We start from the raw sequence: 7,443 nt of genomic DNA, 5'->3' as shown, positions 1-7,443 counted from the left end.
AACTAGGGGGTGGCCACGGATTCACTAAGATTGACCTGGCAGATGCTTATAACCAGATTAGGTTAGGTCCAAAAAGTCGAAAAATATTGGCATTAAGTACGCATAGAGGGGTTTTATTGCAAAATGTTATGCCGTTTGGCATCTCATCTGCCCCAGGCCATTTCCAAAAGATAATGGATGATTTAACTAGTGACCTTCCAGGTGTAGCAGTCTACCTGGATGACATTTTGATAAGTGGAGCTACAGCGGAAGAGCATTTCCAGAACCTTAAACGACTACTCGATCGTTTATCTTCGAAAGGTCTTAGGTGTAGGAAGGAAAAATGTAGATTTGCCCAGGCAAATGTCGAGTACTTAGGTCATGTTCTTTCTAAACAGGGGATTTCAAAAGGTCCTAAAGTCGATGCAGTACTGAACATGCCTGCTCCTTCCAATGCTGGTACCTTACGTTCTTTTCTGGGGCCGGTTCAATTTTATTCTAAGTTTATGCCCCCAGAATTTTCTACGGTAGCGCAACCGTTATATCATTTAACCAAGAGTGGTGTTCCTTGGAGATGGGAACACAAAGAAAAATGCGCTTTTGCAAAATTAAAAACGTTTCTTTCCGCAGACGATGTTCTCGTACACTTTAACCCGTTGCTTCCTTTAGGAATTGCATGCGACGCTTCAAGCGTGGGCATTGGCGCCACACTGTTTCACCGCTCCCCGGACGGAAGCGAGAGGCCAATAGCCAATGTGTCGAAAATCTTGACAAAGTCTCAAAGAAACTACAGCCAAATCCAAAAGGAGGCTTTATCCATCATCTTCGCTTTGAAGAAATTTTACCAATACCTCTACGGTAGGAAATTTATTTTGGTAACGGATCATAAGCCTTTACTTTCACTTTTTGGTCCAGATAAACCTACCCCTTCGCTGGCGGCTAACCGGTTAGCACGCTGGGCGCTGTTTTTGAGTCAATTTAGTTATACTATAGAGTATCGCAAAACAACGCATCACCAAAATGCTGACGCTTTGAGCCGTCTTCCGTCCAACGATGACACAATTTTTGATGGGGAGGAAAGTGCAGATGATGTTGATATTGTCTGCGCAATTGATACGTTGGATTCGCAGGTTAGTCATTCCGATTCTTCTACTTTGCGCAAGGAAACTTCCAAGGATCCAGTCTTGTCTAAAATCATTCGCTTTACACAAGAAGGATGGCCTGCGAAATCAAATGCTAACGATCCAATCAAACAGTTTAGAAGAGTTGCTGATTCTCTAACAACATGTTATGGTTGTTTATTATATGGTTCTAGAGTAGTTATTCCTTTTAAACTCCGCAATGATATTCTTTCTCTTTTACACGAAGGTCATTTCGGCATGCAGCGAATGAAACAGCTGGCCAGGACAGCAGTCTACTGGCCCAATATCGATGCGGACATTGTCGACCTCTGCCGAACATGTACTACATGTGGTGAGCATCAAGCTGCACCAAGCAAGGCTCCTATCCACCCATGGATAGCTCCAGAGAAGCCTTGGAGTCGAATTCATGTCGATCACGCTATTAATTTTTTAGGTTCCAATTGGCTTATTGTTACCGATGCTTATAGTAAGTATCCTTCTATTCACCCAACTTCTTCCGTATCGACGTCTGCTACTATTGATCTTTTAGAGCAGGATTTTGCCCATTTTGGATACCCCCACTCCATTGTCTCAGACAATGCGACTACGTTTTCTTCAGAAGACTTCAAGAATTATTGTAAAGCTAGGGGTATAGTCCACATCACTTTAGCACCATACCATCCAGCTACGAATGGTGCTGCAGAGCGTTTGGTGCGCACTTTCAAGCAGGCGTTGAGAAAATCGTCGTTACCGCCTAAAAGTGCCACCACTCAATTCTTGATGCAGTTTCGCCGTACGCCTAATGCCAGTGGTTACTCTCCCAGTGAGTTATTAAACCACCGACAACTACGTACTAAATTAGATATTTTACTTCCTTCCTCAGCTCAGATCACGAAACCATCGACGAGTCCTTCGCCTCGGAAACAAAACCGGAAAACAATTAACTTCGATGTTGGTGATCCTTGTTATGCTTTATACTTTGGTTCCAGGCAAAGCCGAAGCCCTCGGTGGGTTCCTGCCGTCGTGGTGAAGCGACACGGGAGTCGTAGTTTGCAGGTTCGAGTGGACCCTCGAGGTCCAATATGGAGACGCCATATCAACCAGCTACGTCCGCGTTACATCTCGCCGGAAGACGGGGACCCAGGGGAGACTACTTTCACGTCGTCATCGACAGCTGACGAGTTTCCAGTTCCATCGACGCCGATTGTGACCGAGGATTCATCGACGCCGACAGCGACCGAGGATTCATCGACGCCGATTGCGACCGAGGATTCATCGACGCCGATTGCGACCGAGGATTCATCGACGCCGATTGCGACCGAGGATTCATCGACGCCGATTGCGACCGAGGATTTATCGACGCCGATTGCGACCGAGGATTCATCGACGCCGATAGCGACCGACGATCCATCATCGTCATCGCATCAAGAACAAACATTAAGGCGATCAAAGAGAAGACGCCAACCACCTCTTCGTTATGGGTGGTCATAAATTTTATTGGGGAGGTGTTATGTATTTTAGTTTATTTGCATTGAAACGATGTACTTTGTTTTCGTTTCCCTCAGGTCTTCTCTTTTGCTTAATATTCATCCGCCTGCTTTTGTTAATTGGCACTTCTCGTTTTGGGCTTACTTTGCAGGTTTCACACTATATCTTGGTTGTGCAATTTTATAATAAAACAGAATTCCAGTATGACTCTGATTGAATGAGCTAAGAACACAACAAATACGTTTGGACAAACTAAAATTTTTAGCAAAATTGGAAATTGGATTAGAACTACAATTAGAGCAAACAAGTTTTTACCGAATTAGATTAGAGTTATAGACACTTCGCACTAATTTATCGAATGAGACAACTAGAATTATCTTTGTCACGCTTCATTAATGTTCATCATCAGAGTAAACAGTAGTAGTAGTTTTTGGGTTACTTTACTAAAATTTTATAAGTGGGCTTCTTTTACTCCCAAAGGTTTCCAAAAAACAACTTTGTGATCTTCGAGACGAGATATTTTAGGCCTTGTGTGAGAATGTTATAACACGTTACAACGTCCTGAAATCTGAGTGAGGCTGCTACTTTACAACTGCAACTTTGCTTTGGTCGGTAAAAGCCTCTGCAAGGATACGAAGTCACAAGGATTAAGCTTCCAAAGAAGGTGTTATCAATCCACCAGTAAAAATTCAGTCAATGCAATCTAATTGACTCGGTATTGCAAATGCATCTAAATAACAGGAAAAAATAATATTCAATAAAAATTGTTATTGGTCATAGGCATGGCCCAATGCCACCTACCCTTCTGGGTTCGCTGCTGGTACCTTCTCTCATTTTTTTAAAGACTGCTTCATCGATACAACAACAAAGTTACGCTATTTAATTCGTACGTATAGTCCTGTAGAATTTTTGGTCAACCTAGAAAAAATTCTTATAAAGACGTATTATATACCGTTGGAAAGATAATTTTATCAGCTTTTCCATGATGGGTTTTGTCATTTTTTTTACCTTGGGGAAAAAAAGTTACGACCGAAAACGTGCCATGGGGTAAAACACTAATTTGCCCCCTGTAGAATTTTTGGTCAACCTAGAAAAAATTCTTATTAAAACGTATTATATACTGTTTGAAAGATAATTTTATCAGCTTTTCAATGATGGGTTTAAATTGTCATTTTTTTACCTTGGAGGAAAAAAGTCACGACCAAAAACGTGCCAGGGGCTAAAACACTAATTTGCCCCCTGTAGAATTTTTGGTCAACCTAGAAAAAATTCTTATGAAATCTTATATATACTGTTGGAAAGATAATTTTATCAGCTTTTCCATGATGGGTTTCCTTATTTCTTTTACCTTGGGGAAAAAAGTTATGACCGAAAACGTGCCAGGGGTAAAACACTAATTTGCCCCCTGTAGAATTTTTGGTCAACCTAGAAAAAATTCTTATTAAAACGTATTATATAAACTGTTGGAAAGATAATTTTATCAGCTTTTAAATGATGGGTTTAAATTGTCATTTTTTTTACCTTGGGAAAAAAAGTCACGACCAAAAACGTGCCAGGGGTTAAAACACTAATTTGCCCCCTGTAGAATTTTGGTCAACCTAGAAAAAATTCTTATAAAAACTTATTATTTACTGTTTGAAAGATAATTTCATCAACTTTTCAATGATGTTTTTTGTTATTTTTTTTACCTTGGGGAAAAAGCTACGACCAAAGACGTGCCAGGGGCTAAAACACTAATTTGCCCAACATTATATTACAATTATAAGCTAAAATAGCCTACGATACCTTCGTAACAGAATACAACATCATAAATTGGAATATTACTATCAGCAAAGCAAACTAACAATCGGAAATCAAAAAAATAAAACATATACAGTATCATATAACTTAATTAAGAGGTATTTATCACACGTTTAAGGGGGGTTAAAAGCTGACCGAGATGGAGATAATAGGTGGGACAATAAAAAGGTTTTTCTTATATAGGCCTAAGCAAGGACAAGTAAGCAACAAATAAAAGCTATCTAAGAGGTAGTGAAGGTGTTTTTAGGGTATTTTGTTACAGAAATACAAAAAACAATCTGTTCTCCCCTTCCCCCCCAGACCTGGAGTGCCAAAAATTCCCGGTCTTGCTAGGATTAAACCAGCTGTAGGCCTAAAGATGTAAAAACGACATTTAAAGTTTTAAGTTCTAATAAAATATAGCCTGAACACTAGGGTGTTTCATTTTTTCACCATTTTTGAAATTCAAAATGCCTGTCCCATCTGATGGTATTTGGGGTAAAAAGTTTACGCTCCAAGTTTTTTAAAATTATGACGTCATATTAAGGTGGTCCCCACAAGGTTTGAAATTTTTGGACCCCAAAATCTGGCCGTATCTCCGGAACCACTCATCATAGATCGACAAAATTAATGTCAAAATGTGCAGAAGGGTCGGTTTCCTATACCTGATGTAGAGAATATTAGCCTAAGGTCTACAACATTCTTCAGAAAAAAAGGTATTTACCAATTGGCTACTAGTTTTTGGCAATATTATCGGATTTTTTGCCTAACTGCAAGCCATAATGTATCTGCATTTCTGGCGATTATGCTTTTTAGCTAAAGTATCAACAATCAATTTTGCTGCGAGAACCATTCCAGCTTAGCTTTTAAATGCACAGCAGCTATTCTTGTTACCGGAACGTTCAACTGATCAGTTGGTGTTAAGGTTTCAGTACTTGGCTTGTCTAGTCTTGTTATCTGGTTAAAGGCATACTAAAGGAAAATTTCAAACCGGAATTAAGCATTAAAATGAGTAAACTGAACATTCAAGAATACATTTCAAAAACAATTACCCAAAAAAATTTGTTTTCAATGGCGCTGGCAAGGCCCAAAGTCCAGTGTTTCATTTATTTTCATTTTTTTCAAAATGACCAAAACGTGCAAACACAGCTCAAGAATACGTCATAAAGTCCAGCAATAACCAAAACCACGTTACCAATCTGATGTTTTGAGCAAACTGTCTGCTGTTTTGATGTTAAAATGTGCTGTTTTGATGTAAATACATACATAGCCTACAGTCAAATCGCCCGCAGTAACAATTATTGCGTGATCGGTTGATTGCTAGACTTTATGACGTAGACTTTATGACGTTCTTTACAGTCGCACGCTTCGTTGCTCAGGCCAATCTCATTTTGAAAGCTCTGACAAAAGCACGCGCACAATGGTGGTCAGACCGCAATGGGGCAAAATTTTATTGAAAATCGTTTTATGGTAGCATGTTAAACACAAAGAACGTGGAAAATCGCCAAGTCAGGTTTTTCCTTTAATACCCCTTTAAGCAAAGCCCCATATTGCATTGCTCCAGGACCCTTCTTGGCGCCGTTCACCAAAGAAATGGCATGGGAAAGATAAATTTCGTTTATGTGGAACATGCATTCAAGGGTATGAATATCATGACCAACTTCATCCTGAAAATAATTGACCAGTCGAGTATTTTGACTCCGGAATTTTGTCCTGTGTTGAGAGCAGTAGTATCAGCCACGACTGATTATACTTGGGATAGGTGAACTCTGCAAGCCTCCTGGATGATGGTGTCAAAAATCAGTTCTGCAATGACCGACACATTTTTGGGAAAAGAATTAACAGCAAGCACACTTTCGTGCTTCATGCCATTATCACCAACAAGTTGACCCAAGAAAACGTAATGATCTATGTTATAGACAATGTGCCTATCATAACATAACTGCATGGCAGAAGCTGAGTTGAGAAGGTTCTCAATTTCCATCAAAGATTTTTCTCTTGTTTTTTGTCGTTGACGGCATACTGTCGAAGGTGATGCAGCTATTTAATCTTTTCCAAGAACCGACCTCATAAGATCTGACTGCTGGCGTACCAAAGTCATTCTACGATCAGCAAGTACACAACTTCTATCATTTATTGAAAAAGAATGTACTTTCTTGTACATTTTCCCCCAAACAGCTGGTTTCAGAGGCTCGTATTCCTTATCATCTTCCCAATTCATATCCCAATCAGAGTCGCTTTCGTTGCTGTGTAGATATCTAACTGCTTCATTTTCTTTTCTCTGTTTCGAACATAGTAGTGCCGGTGCTTTGGCAGATTGTATGCCAGAAGTGCTCGGTTGTTCAACTCTACTGCTGGTTTCCCACCTCCTTTTATGATTTTTCCGTTCCAAAGCCTTTTCTACATGGTTGACATCTATGCCACCGATAAACATTTTTTGATCTTTTTGCTGATCTTTCAAGAAAGCGATTTCTTTCTCCTGGACTCGGTTTTCGATTTTACAGCTGCAAGAGAGTTTCTTTTGAAAAACAACCGGATTTTCGGAGATCGAACACTTGCATGCACATATATCGAACAAGTTCTGTAACCATTCTTGATTAACCTCATTACCTCTGCGTTTGATTTCCTTCTTTCTTGTTGTATTGCACTTCTCTATCACGTATTTTAACTTCGCTTCAATTCTCTATTCGTTTCTGAACAGTTTTTGCAAGTTCATCGTCTCTACTTTGGTATAAAGCAAGTGTTACGTAATATATTCCTGACGATTTTGTCCGCACCTCTTCAAATTTATTTCGATCTGGGTGCCGTTCATCAAACATACAACTATACCCACAGTAAAACACTGCTTTTTAAAGTTGAACGACTGTTCATCTGACCGGTTCGATACTCTCTTGCTACTGGATTGTTCATTGCTTGAGGCTGGACGTTTCTTGGATCTCACATGGTTTCTCAAGAAATTACGGCATGATGTAGGCTGGTTATAGGCAAATTGTTTGTAAGCAATTGTTCGTAAAGCAATTCTTCGTAAACAGTTTTTCGTAAAACAATTGTTCGTAAACTGTTGTTCGTAAAATGA

This window comes from Aplidium turbinatum, chromosome 17 (assembly GCF_918807975.1).
Source record: "Aplidium turbinatum chromosome 17, kaAplTurb1.1, whole genome shotgun sequence".
In the NCBI taxonomy this organism is placed as follows: domain Eukaryota; kingdom Metazoa; phylum Chordata; class Ascidiacea; order Aplousobranchia; family Polyclinidae; genus Aplidium; species Aplidium turbinatum.
The sequence above is the reverse complement of the archived record's forward strand: the minus strand, read 5'-3'. Positions refer to the sequence as shown.